Source organism: Lissotriton helveticus, chromosome 10 (genome assembly GCF_964261635.1).
Source record: "Lissotriton helveticus chromosome 10, aLisHel1.1, whole genome shotgun sequence".
Lineage (NCBI taxonomy): Eukaryota > Metazoa > Chordata > Amphibia > Caudata > Salamandridae > Lissotriton > Lissotriton helveticus.
In genome coordinates, this window is record NC_136071.1 from 745482203 (window position 1) to 745496369 (window position 14167).

Here is a 14167-nt window from a genome sequence, read left to right on the forward strand (position 1 = left end):
TGTGGAGGTAGGTCGGGCCCTTGCCGTGTGTAGTACGATGACTAATGCACATGGCCTTGAACCGGATGCGTTCCCGCATGGGGAGCCAGTGCAAGATCTGTAATGCACGTTTTCCCGAAGACTTCCTTGGCAACTTTAGGACAAGCCTGGCCGCCGCATTTTGGACGCACTGCAGCTGATTCAGTCCCTTTTTACTGAGGCCACAGAGCAGTGCATTCCCATAATCCAGATGGGACGTGACCAGGGCATGGAAATTTTTTTCCTTACTGTGATAGGTAGAAGATCCAGAATTTTACGCAGGACCTTCAGTATGCCATAGCACCTCCCCGCCATCTTGTCTACGTGTTGGGAGTATGAGAGGTTGGAATCCAAGAGAACACCCAAGTTCTTCACAGTATCAGAAGGGGAGGGTGTAGGACCCAAGTCAGCGGGCCACCAAGCTGATGTCCAGATTGAAGGAGAGGAACCGATCACAAGAAGTTCGGTCTTATTACCGTTCAGGCGGAGGCAATTGCACTTCATCCTAGCTGCCAGTGCCACAAGACAAGCGGAAAAATTATCTGCCGTCTCAACCGGGTTGTGAGATAGAGTAACCACCAGTTGCGGGAAACATCCGTTACAACGCGGATGTTTCCCCGCGGTGCTGTTACGACGCGTCCGTAACAACGCAAGTCGTTACCACGACTTGCGCTGGAGGGCGCTAGAAGATTAAAAATAGTAAATTTACTATTCCAACACCTTCCCTAGTGTCCACGGGGACTGGTGTTAGAATAGTAAATTATACTATTAGACATCTGCGTTGTAAAGGACGCGTTGTAACAGCACGCGTTGTGACGGTACGCGTTGTACCGTCATACATCCCCAGTTGCGTATCATCCGCATATGATACGATATCCACACCATAAGATTCCACCATCCTGGCCAGCGGTTCCATATACAGATTGAATAGCACAGGGCTGAGAATGGAACCCTGCGGAACCCCTTGTTTCAAAGTTCGGGGCATGGATCTAAAGGGGGGACAGTGTATTTGGAATTTTCTATCCGCCAGGAAGGAAGCCATCCATTCGTACGCCATCCCGGCAACTCCTATTTCGCTCAGACGGGCAAGAAGTCTAGAGTGCGATACGGTATCAAATGCCGCACTCAAGTCCAGCAATATCAGGGCGGCGGTCTGTCCCTCATCCACTTTCTGGCGAAGCAACTCTGTGGAAAAAAGGAGGGCTGTTTCCGTAGAATACTTTGCCCTAAAACCAGATTGGGAGGAGTGTAGGAGATGGTTGTCCTCCACAAATTTAAACAACTGGTTATTGACCAATTTTTCCACCACTTTGGCACAGAATGGTAGCAGGGAAATGGGCCTGAGGTTATCCAAGTGGGAGATACTCAGGTTAGTTTTCTTTTTGATCGGGACTACCTGTGCGAGTTTCCATTCATCAGGCACCTGTCGTTCTTGGAAGGAGAGGAAAGCCAGATTGCCTATATGGTTCCCTAGGAGGTGAACATGGTTCCTAAGAATTTTGGAAGGGGCAACATCCGTAGGGGATCCTGACTGGATGCTCATGATTATCTTTATCAATTCCTCCTTCGGGGGCACCGTAAATTCATTAAGACATACATTCTTAGTAAGCCCTGAATCGATGTCCCTGGCCGAAACTTCTTCAGCTGGACCCTGCTGAAAAGACATGTATATCTGCTCCACTTTATTTTCAAAGTGATCGGCGATGGATTCACATATCTCAGTGGAGACGAGATCTTTAGTCTCTATCCTAGTGAGTGACGTGAGCTCCTTATAGATTGAAAAGAGCTCCTTGGAAGAGTTTTTCGCAGATTCAATCCTCTCTATTAAGAAGAATAGTCTTTTCGCGTTATTAATTCGCCCATGGTACTCCTTCAGACTGTTCTTATATGACTCTTTACAGACATTGTCAAAGTCTTTGCGCCACAGGCGTTCTAATTTTTTACATCTAGCTTTATCTGCACACAGTTCCTCGTTATACCAAGGGGCGGACCTAGTCCTACGTACCGGGGCTTTTAGAATCCATGGGGCCACCTTGTCTAAAGCCTTGGATATCCATTCATCGTACTCCTTCCTTGCTTCCTTAAAAGTTTTACTAAGTGGAGGCTTTCCCTGCATTAGCATATATTCAAATGTCTCTTGACTACATTTTCTCCAGTTCCTTCGTTTGGGTAGGATAGGACTCTTGGGTATTTCCCTACTGGATCTGCCTGCTATTGTAAATGGAATGAGATGATGGTCAGACCACAAGATTCTAATAGGGGGAAGCACCCTGATTCCATTCCAATTGGAGAATATAGGATCCAGAAGATGACCCGCCTGATGCGTTGGCATCTCACCCGAAAGAGTGAACATCAGGGGTTTCAGAGAGGAGATCATGGATTGGGCCCCTGCACATTTCGCATCCTCAAAATGTAAATAGAGGTCGCCTAGTACAAGGAATTTGCTATGGCGTAAGGCCGGTTGAATCACTAATTCCAATAGGCTTTCAGCAAACTGTGTAGAACCCCCAGGAGGGCGATATATGAGATAGCCCATGATGGTACACTCAGGAGAGATTTTAATAGAAAAGAGACCAGCTTCACAATGACTAATTTTTACTTGTTCCATTGAGCATTCAAACTTAGTATTATATACCATTGCAATGCCCCCCCTCTTTGGATCCCTCTATCAATTCTCAGTAGACTGTATGCGGGTGGAAGGGCCTCCAAAATCTCAGGAGCCGACGCTTCATCCAAACATGTCTCTGTTAAAAACACCAGATCTGGCTGGTGGTCAGTAAGGACATCATAGATGTCTAAGCTATGTTTTATAAATGAGCAGCAGTTTACTAAGAACCCCGTTAGTTGGTCCCCACTCTTAGAGTGTTCATCAGGGCTAAGGCAGGGTTAAAATGGCACACCCTGCACTTCTGCGCCCAGTTTTCAGGTAACATACTATGCATACAGGCGCCATTCATTAAAGGGCGAAGACGAAACAGTTCGTCCGCTGTATACTTTATGTTATTTACCGTCTTCCCAGAGTTGGTGACAGGGCCTCTGGCCCCTGGCCGCGTTCGGTCGCGGACGGGCGCAGACGGGCTTGCCTTGTGCGCGCCTTCGGCGCGCACTCGGCGCGTCCGCTGCATGGTCGCGGCCCTGACATCGTTATAAAGGGGTCGGCTTGTGAAAACTAGAGCGCTAACCCTAGCGCTGAGGAGTCAGGAAGTGGTGAATACCTCACCCTCCGCGCAAACGCCCACAATGGACGCGGCGGACCAGGGCGGGATCAAGAAGGAAAGCGCAATTTGGTGAAAAAGCAAGTAGACTGTAAATAACAATTTAAAAAAGATCTGTAGATTTTAGCTGCACAATAATAAAAACAAAATATCAATTCATTAAAATGCGGGCACAGTTCACCGCGTGAGCCTCCCCTTCACCCCCCTACACCGTGGTTGTCTTAGAGGATCGAGTGGAGGTGTCTGTCACTGCCACTGACAGGATTAACGTCCACAGCGAAAACTCTCCCCTTCCTCCCTAAAAAAGAATCGGCCTGTGAAAACTAGAGCGCTAACCCTAGCGCTGAGGAGTCAGGAAGTGGTGGATTCCTCACCCTCAGCGCAAACGCCCACAATGGACGCGGCGGACCGGGGCGGGATCAAGAAGGAAAGCGCAATTTGGTGAAAAAGCAAGTAGACTGTAAATAACAATTTAAAAATGATCTGTAGATTTTAGCAGCACAATAATAAAAACGAAATATCAATTCATTAAAATGCGGGCACAGTTCACCTGAATGCTTCAGATGTCTTATAAAGATCTGCCTTTATGCATGCATCCATTCCCTTTTTGGGGATTCTTGTGGATACTTACATCATTAACCCACCTGAGTTACAGCTGGAGGGTAATTCTTGTTCAGAATATAGAATGGATTTTTTTCACTACCAGTTAGAGAAGCATAATCCTTGTAACTTCTCAAGGAAAACTCATATTTGTGATGACAACCTGTTTTAGATCATTGGATGCTAGGTCTCCATCTGCAGGCCGTTTTGGGACATCCCAAGAAGTTTTATATATTTTAGGGTCTCACTTTTCTCCCTTTCTCTGCCTCTTTCTTCAGATCAAAACATAAAACTTTGGAGTCATCACATATGTCTAGCATTGAATGGAGTTTATCTCCCTTACCAAGTGCTTCATTTTTCGCTAGCTTCCACTCTGACTTGCACCACACTTTCTGATCACTCATTCTCCACCACTGACTTTTAGCTGTCATAACATTAATTGGGTGCTCCCTCTTTTTATGACTCTCTTATGTGTTGATGTGTTACCTCTCCCTCTGTCTCTTCATTCCTGACTGGAGCTAGACGCTTCCTGAGCCCTTAACATCCTACTTTGATTTTTACCTGAGATACGTTTAAGCTAAGGACTTTCTATGGATTGGAGATATGAGGATTTTCTTACATTTCCCTACCTTGCTTACACCGAGCTTGTTTACGTTTCACTTATTTATATGATGTTTTATATGCTTTCCCTTCCTTATGGATGTGTTTACTCCTCTTGGAGAGCAGGGTGCTTTTCCTGTAGAATATACGGCCTCCTTCCTTTTTTAATATACGTTGGGACTCGTGATAGGTAGACATGATGCACTTCAGCCTCCCTCCTTCTATCTTCCAGTGCATCTACTTCTACCTTGCTCAAATTTTTGTCTTCTACAAGTTGAACCAATGTGAGCATGCATGCCTTAATAGATTTTAACTGCACTGGTATATCTCTTAACAGACTGGATTGTTTTCTTGATTCATCTTCATTTAACACCACTGATTCTACACTCCCATGCAGGGCTTTTAGCATGAAAGGGAGAACAGCCATCATTGAAGATGCAGTAGTGGCTTAGGTTTCCCAGTTCAAATAAAATAAATGGCTTGTTTTATGGCTAATATGGTTCTCATTCATTGTTTCACCCCCTTCAAAGTTCCCACTCACTGAATCTGTTGGAATCAGATTATGGTCCCCTTCATCTACCATGATCTCTTATTCCATAGAAAAGTTCACTGTTATCCAAAAGACTGAAAAAACAATTGTGGGGAAAAGAACAGTTGGGGTTGGAGTGACTCCATCCCAGTTTCTAGATTAAAGAAAGTGACATCCATTTCAAAGGAGGTGATTGTCTCCATCCCACCCTTCTTGTTTCATTTTTGACACACTGACATTGATAGATATTCCTGACTATCTTTTTTCTAGAAGTACTCTAATCCTGTTACTGAGGAAACCAATGGGCAATCTCTTTGACAGCCAGAAATGTCCATATACCACTAATAATACATTGGCAGTAGCTATCTTCGGGCCCCATGATGAAATGATACCTTAAAATCATCTGGACCAAATTTGCATTCGGGCCGGCCTATGAATCTGCCCTTCAAATTGTTTTCTTTTGCATATGTCCTTTGGAGATTTCTTTATGATGCTTTCTCTTTTTTAAAGGAATCATTATTAGTTCTCCTTGCAGGGCATTAGTGGCCAGCCTTTCTGTCTGATTGTGGTTAGTACTATGGATCCTGTATAGTTGCAGCTACCGCATCGTGATTTCTTCTTGGCACAACTGTATCCTTTCCTAGGCAGACACCTGATGAGGGTTACAGAATTGCTGTGAAAATCTGGTGCCGCATACCACTTAGAAACTGGCTCCCCAAGTCCTTGAGAGTGTGATAGCACTGGGCACTTAGCCTTATCTATAGGAGTGTTTTCCTCCTATTTGAGATTCCATGTTAGAAATAATCCTAGGTCTTTTGCTAATGTGATTCTAAGATTTTAGCTGTGTAGAGGAGGAGGGAGATAGGTCTATAATATTTTAGCACCTGTGGGTCCTCCCCATATATTTTTTGTAGTGGGATTATTACGGCTTCTTTGAACGTTCGGGTAACAACGCCTTGCATAAGAGATTAATTTAAAAGTGAAACAATAACTTGTAGGCAGGTTGCATGGATGATTTTATTGTATTTGAGGGGGGCATACTTCTTTGGGGGGAACCAAATTTAATTTTTATTATTAGTTCTGCAGGTGTTCTCTGCTGATGCAGGGAAAGGTAGTAATGGAAGAGTGGTTCCTATTTCCTGAGTGGGGTTTCAATGTCTGATTTGCTAGGGGGAATAATAGCTTGTATTTTCTTTACTTTGCCTATGAAGAAGTGGTTTAGGTAATCACATAATTTCTGTGTTGGAATGGCTTGTAGTATTACTCGGTCTGGGGCAGATAATTATCCCACTAATTTGAATATGTCTTTTGTTTAATTGTTGGAGTTTAGCACTTTGTTTGCGGAGAAAGTTATTTTGGTTTGAAGGATAGCTTTTTTATAATCTTTCATGATTTGTATGAAGAGTTATTTATTTTTTGGCGATTAAGAGCTTCGCCATTTCCATTCTGCCCGTTGCGTATTTAGTTTAGCTGTGTTTAGCTCTTCGGAGAAAGATTTTGCTGCCTTGTGCTGGCGGGAGCATCTGTTTTTTTTTAAAGGGGGTTTGAGTATCACTGGCAATTCTTAGCCATTGTGAAATTTCTTCCTCAAATTTAACCAGGTTCTCTGTCATGGAGCGTAAGTTATATGCTAACGTGTCGCAGAAGGTAGTTGTGTTTATTCAGTTCCAATTTCTAGTCATGGTCCTTGGGAGAATAATGGGTTTAGGTAGAGTGATTTCACCAAGGGTGAACTTTGTTAAACGGTGGTCAGACCATTCACAAGGATAGATGGAAAAATTGGTGTGCAGTCATAATATCGAGTTGTTTTTTTCGACTGGACAGAATATCGAGTAAAAAATATAGAATGGACATAATATCGACCAGACATAATATAGACAGCAAAAATATCGACTAAAATGGATATAATATCGAATCAAAAATATAGAATGGACATAATATCGACTAGACATAATATAGAAAACAAAAATATCGAATTTAAGGTAAGTTAATAATATTTTTACTATTTTTGTGTAATATTATTCTGTAGCGGGTTGTGGGTTTATAGGGGAATAGGGTGGGAAGTAATTTAAATATAATTAATTAAATCTGTAATATAATAGTAATTGTTAATTAATTATTAATTGTTAATTAATTAAAATATAATTGGTAATTAATAATAATTGATTAATTGATCAATAATTATATTTTCGTAAAATATTTTCTGTAGCAGGTTGTGGGTTTATAGGGGTATATGGTGGGAAGTAATTTAAATATAATTAATTAAATTTGTAATATAATAGTAATTGTTAATTAATTATTAATTGTTAATTAATTAAAATATAATTGGTAATTAATAATAATTGATTAATTGATCAATAATTATATTTTAGTAAAATATTTTCGGTAGCGGGTTGTGGGTTTATAGGGGAATAGGGTGGGAAGTAATTTAAATATAATTAATTAAATCTGTAATATAATAGTACTTGTTAATTAATTATTCATTGTTAATTAATTAAAATATAATTGGTAATTAATAATAATTGATTAATTGATCAATAATTATATTTTCGTAAAATATTTTCTGTAGTGGGTTGTGAGTTTATAGGGGGATAGGGTGGGGAGTAATTTAATAATAACTAATTAAATATGTAAATTAATGACATTTGTTAACTAATTAATAATTGACCATTAAATAAAATTAACTTCGTCAATAAAAGTTATTGGTTTTGGAAATTAAATTTAAGTTTTGGGTTTTTGGGTAGAGGGGTATTTTTAGGGTTCAGGGTCAGTTTTGGGTTTTTGGGTAAAGGGGTATTTTTAGGGTTCAGGGTCAGTTTTGGGTTTTTGGGTAAAGGGGTATTTTTAGGGTTCAGGGTCAGTTTTTAGTTTTTGGGTAAAGGGGTATTTTTAGGGTTCAGGGTCAGTTTTTAGTTTTTGGGTAAAGGGGTATTTTTAGGGTTCAGGGTCAGTTTTCAGTTTTTTGGTAAAGGGGTATTTTTAGGGTTCAGGGTCAGTTTTCAGTTTTTTGGTAAAGGGGTATTTTTAGGGTTCAGGGTCAGTTTTCAGTTTTTTGGTAAAGGGATATTTTTAGGGTTTAGGGTCAGTTTTTAGTTTTTGGGTAAAGGGGTATTTTTAGGGTTCAGGGTCAGTTTTCAGTTTTTGGGTAAAGGGGTATTTTTAGGGGTCAGGGTCAGTTTTCAGTTTTTGGGTAAAGGGGTATTTTTAGGGTTCAGGGTCAGTTTTTAGTTTTTGGGTAAAGGGATATTTTTAGGGTTCAGGGTCAGTTTTTAGTTTTTGGGTAAAGGGGTATTTTTAGGGTTCAGGGTCAGTTTTTAGTTTTTGGGTAAAGGGGTATTTTTAGGGTTCAGGGTCAGTTTTTAGTTTTTGGGTAAAGGGGTATTTTTAGGGTTCAGGGTCAGTTTTCAGTTTTTGGGTAAAGGGGCATTTTTAGGGTTCAGGGTCAGTTTTTAGTTTTTGGATAAAGGGGTATTTTTAGGGTTCAGGGTCAGTTTTTAGTTTTTGGGTAAAGGGGCATTTTTAGGGTTCAGGGTCAGTTTTGGGTTTTTGGGGTACAGGGGTACAGTGTAAAAATAAAGTAAAATTAAATTTAAATTAAATTAATTTAATGAAATTAAATTAAAATAAATTATATTATATTAATATGTTTATTTAATAATATGTATATATATATATATATATATATATATATATATATATGTATTATTTTTGGTGATATAATTTTTTAATTTATATTAATTATTTATTAATATTACATTTATTTAATAATTATTTCTAAGTTTATATTAAATATATTTATATATATTATTTTTAACTTAATTTTAAGACATTTAAATAAATCGATATTTTGACAGTCTATATTTTTGTAAGTCGATATTTTGGAGTCGATATTTTAGTACTTACCTGTTTGAAGATAGGCAGTCGATATTTTGTCCCTCGATATTTTATCCTCGATATTTTGGTATCTCGATATTTTTGACATCGATATTATGTCAGTGATCCGGAAAAATTGGCTATAGTGAGGTTAAGGGGCATAACTAGGTCCAGTGTGTGTCCTTTGATATGTGTGGGCTCCTTTATATGTGGGTCAAAATTGAGACAATATTGCATTTCAGTCATATCCTTGGAATCTTGGCACTAAGTTTCCTCATGTGCCCAGGAGCTCAGGTCTCCACTGAGTAAAATGTAGTACGGTTAATAGATAGTGAGGACATGAAATCTGCTAGGCTTTTTGGAAATTCCTGCATAGGCTTTGGTGGTCTATAGAAGAATACACACACCAGCAAAGCATTGGGGGAGGCCAATTTGAATGTAATGTTGTTGATTGTGGTAAGATGTAGTGAGGTAAGAGAAGTGAAAGTCAAGTACATGTTTATGATTGCTGCCACTCCCCCACCTTTTTTCCTAATGCATCTATACCGGCATTCAGGAGATAATAGTTTCCTGATATTGCCACAAGTATGTCAGGCATGGAATCATCCATGAGCCATGTCTCTGTCACAAGCAATATGTATGGGCTGTCTGTATTCATTAAATCAAATATGTCTAGCTGATCATTAATCAGAGAGTATGTGTTAAGATAAATATTATATCATGCGCGGGCGTGCGTGCATGCTCAGTTTTTACAAAGATTAGCAAGACGGTGAAGAAGAGGAGGAGGGTAGCCCGGGCACGCCGCAGTACAGGTAAGTGGTTTTAAATATATTTTTTATTAATGTTTAATTACTTGTTATAATGGGGGTGAAGGCTGGGGCTGGCCAACTCTGCTCCACTGAGGAGTGTGTGGAGACAAATCTACGCACACTCCGCGGGCGGAGCGGAGGTCTCCGCCCCAGGTTATTCAACACCAGCTATACATTGACTGGATGTTAATTCTAGTAGGGTTGGAATTGTTTTATGACTGACTGCATTACCTCTGAATGAGACCCTTTTATTTTCCAAAACATCATGATCTTCTGTGCTATGTCTTGCTTTTGCCTTCATATACAATTAAAGACTATGCGGTCATATGATTGTGCTAACAGAATCACTAGGTACAAATTGGTATTTGGGATGACGATTTACCTAAATATATATCACTTTCATCTACAGCATAATTATAATTAGCATATTTTTAGTTTGATGTTTATGTGGTCTTGAGAGAAATCTTTTTTCAATATAGATAATTAAATACAACTACAGAAATGCAGCACTGAGCCTCACTTGCTGGCATATGATAAGGCGGATGTTCATCAAATTGAAAAGTTGCCATCTTCTGCTTTGTTGGCACAAAAAAGAAAGTTGAATTGAAATCAGAAATGATATGAATACCCAATTTACAAGAATATATTTTGTGATGCAGGTAGCAATATATTTCACTATTCTTTAACATTTCAGATTTTTTATAGGTGAAAGAAAGATGAAGTAGAATCCATTTTGACATCAAAGAAGACTACACCCTAAACACTAGGAGTCGCATCACAGAACATATTTGACTGACCCTATTACATATACTTGTTCTGAGTAAGGCACTGCTTGGTACTGTGGCTTTCTGTATGTTATTGCATTATGTCCTGTTGTTTACTTCTCAGACGTCAACAAATGATACTACATTACCAGCCAAAAGCTGCATATACCTTTGAGAATCCAACAAGAAGCAACAATTTACCACTTTTAAAGGTTGTAAAATAGAGCTGTGGCTGCTCTTCATTCAATCAATCAATCATACCCTCGAGGGTCTCAAGGCGTGGGGGGGTGCTACTGATCGAACAGCCAGGTCTTGTGCAAGCAGGGCCATGTAAATTTTGAACAGTGTTGGGCTGGGATACGCAGACGCTCTGCGGTTCTGCCGGAGAGGAAGGAGGTGGTCCATTCCAGAGCCTTGTCTTGGATTCCTGCGGAGTGGAGGCATGCGCGTATAGTGCGGTGGCAGACAGTGTCGAAGGCGGCGGAGAGGTCTAGGAGGATGAGTGCTGCGGTCTCACCATTGTCCAGGAGGGTCCTGATGTTGTCAGTGGCGGCGATGAGGGCAGTTTCGGTGCTGTGGTTACTGCGGAACCCTGACTGGGAAGGTCCAGGATTCTATTTTCTTTGAGGTATCGGGTTAGCTGTCTGATGACCTTCTCGATGACCTTGGCCGGGAAGGGGAGCAGAGAGATGGGCCGGAAGTTCTTGAGGTCTCTTGGGTCTGCCTTAGGTTTTTGAGTAGGGCGGTGATCTCGGTGTTTTTCCAGGTCTCTGGGAAGGTCGCGGTCTCGAGGGAGAGATTAATGATGTTGTGCAGGTGGGGTGTGATGGAGCTGCTTGCTTTGTTGAAGACGTGGTGCGGGAATGGGTCTAACGACGAGCCGGAGTTGATTGTGCTCATGTTCTTGATGGTGTCATCGACGCTCATACTGGCCCAGGCTAGCAGGGGTTCATGGGTGCAGTGGTGTGTGGTGGGTTTCTGGAAGGTGAAGTGGGTGCAGTGGTGGTTGGTCCAGAGTAGTTTTGTGGTGTAGCTGACGGAGACGTGTGGGCTTGAGGAGAAGACGGGGTCGAGCCTGTGGCCAGTGGAGTGGGTGGGCATTGTGACGAGTTGCTTCAGTCCGAGGTTGGCGAGGTTATCGATCAGGGTTGTGGAGTTGTTGTCGTTGTTTCTCTCAAGGTGAAAGTTCAGGTCTCCGAGGAGGATGTAGTCGGTGGAGGTTAGGGTGTGCATGCTGATGAAGTTGGCGATGGAGTCGCTGAACTGGGGACGGGGTCTGGGGAGTCGGTAGATGAGGGTGCCTCTGAGGGTGGAGTAGGGGTCTGTGTGGATCTGGAAGTGCATGTTTTCGGCGGTGCTGAGTGCGTTGTCGCTGCTAGTCGAGACCCTGATGCTGTTCTTGTGAACGATGGCGATTCCTCCTCCAACTCTGTTGGTGCGGTCTCTGCGGTTGATCTTGTAGCCATCTGGGATGGCTATGGCGATGTCAGGTGCGGAGGAGTCGTACATCCAGGTCTCTGTCAGGAAGGCGACATCCGGGGATGTTGTGTTGAGCAGGTCCCAGAGCTCGATGGCTTGTTTGCGTTCTGAGCGGGTGTTCAGTAGTATGCATCGGAGGTGGTTGAGGTCTTTCTTGGCGGGTGATTCATCGGCTCTGAGGCTGGTGTAGCTGCAGTTCCGGCAGGTGAAGGGACCGTGTGTGCGTTTCGGGACAGCCTTGAAGTAGGTGTGGGTCCGTCCGGAGTTAAGAGCGTGCAGAGTGCTGGCGTCATAGTGGCAGCGGTCGTCTTGGTGGTTGCGAGGGCCATGGGTTCTGGTGCTGGGCACGGTCCAGGTGCGGACGGGCGCAGACGAGCTTCCCTTAGGCGCACCATCAGCACGGACGCACATCCCCCGGCATATATGGGAAGGTGGGAGGGAGGAGCAGCTGGGAGGTGGGAGGCGGGGCAGCGAGTGGGCAGTTAGGGGGCGGGGCGCAGGGGACGCAGTGGAGAGGGCGGTGAGGGACAATGAAGGGAACAGAAGACAAAAGGGCTAAAAAAACGGTGGAAAACTAGTGTCACAGAAGGCAAGAGGGCCCAGAAATACCGGGAAAAATGAGTGGCACAGAAGGCTCTTCAACTATTCAAAGCAACAGTAGGCTGAAAACCATTGCAGGAATCGTATATAACATATAACATAAAGCAACTACTGGGAGGGCTAAACTGAGACTGGAGCAGTGCTGTTTTGTCACCTTACATAGTGGTGATTGGTTGCTTGTCAACTGTCAGGGCATGAGCTGACTTTGGCTGGAGATTTAGCAGCTTTTTTTGACATATCTAAAGTAGAAACCGTGAAATATGGATTTAAGCAATACAATGACAGGCCCCAAACTACTCTGTAGTGCTGTTGGCAATATATGCAAATGAAGTGGTTAATTCCCCAGCACTATTCTTTTCATCCACTTTATTTAGAAACAATTTTGAAAATCTGTAAATTCTGCAAACTACAAGGCGAGATCTGTAAATGCAGAAGTATATGGTAAAGACTGCAGGCGCAGCATCACTTAGTTATCTGATCACTGCTTGTCTTTCTCCCATTGAAAACTGAATATCATTACGTTTCCTAAAATTCAACCCCAAAAAAACTGAGATTTTCTTTTTAACTGCCTTTTTAATTGCCCAATTATTTTTTTATCAGCTCCTATTCTATTTCCTTCCTCAGTTATGAATCTGGTAGAATCTAGTAACACATTTTAATTCTTCATTGACTTTCTATAAACAACTTATGTAAGTTGTCAAGACCTATCAAATCCATTGTCCTAACATCTGAAAGAAATATTTTCTATTCTCACTCAAACTCCTTCTTTCACACTTCTTTTTTCTCACATGACATACTGTTCCGCACTAAATATTGATCTTCCTAAATGTCTGTTCACTTCGCTTCAATCTATTAAAAACTCCTGTGTTAGCCTGTTCCTTTCTCTTTACTATTATAATAATATTTATTCTTATTGAGCTCAGTCTCTATGACTCTCCTCTTACATCTTAGTTAAGATTCCGGCATCCTTATTTAATTGTAAGTACCGTTATTCACTTGTGCTATCTATCGCTTGCTTTATCTTACCTATCTACCCTATTTCTCTGTTTGCCCCTACTCGCTCCTTTTGTTGTGGCTCTCAGGGGCATATTACCAAGCAATAGCGATAATTATCGCTATTGCTTGGTTAGAGACAAAAATTTACCGCTGAGCTGCGGCGATTTTTATCGCAAATAAACCTTGGTATTACCAAGGTTTATCGCAAATGCGATAAAAATCGGCCGCAATGCATGAATATCGCTGAAAAGTCCGCGATATTCATGCATTACCGAGCTAATGCTCTTAGCCATGTTATCCACCTACCATTGGATAACATGGCTAAGAACTGCTCAGGGGCAGGTGTTAGCTTTTGGAGATATTCGCGCTTAGCGCGAATATCTCCAAAAGTTGGTAATAGGAGATAGCGATGTTAGCGACTGTTTCCAGTCGCTAACATTTTGGCACGCCCACTTTGCATGTCATTAGTGATAAATATCACTGACATGCAAAGCGGGGCCCAAGATGGTCACTATCTCCTACTAGCTGTCGCTAACTGGTGTTAGCGACAGCTAGGTAATAGGGAGATAATTTTATCTCCGCTTTCTTGGCTTTTAAAGCCAAAAAAGTGGAGATAAACCCCCTTGATAATATGCCCCTAAGTCTGTCTGGCTTGTTCAGGCCATGCAGCCAGGAGCTAGACAT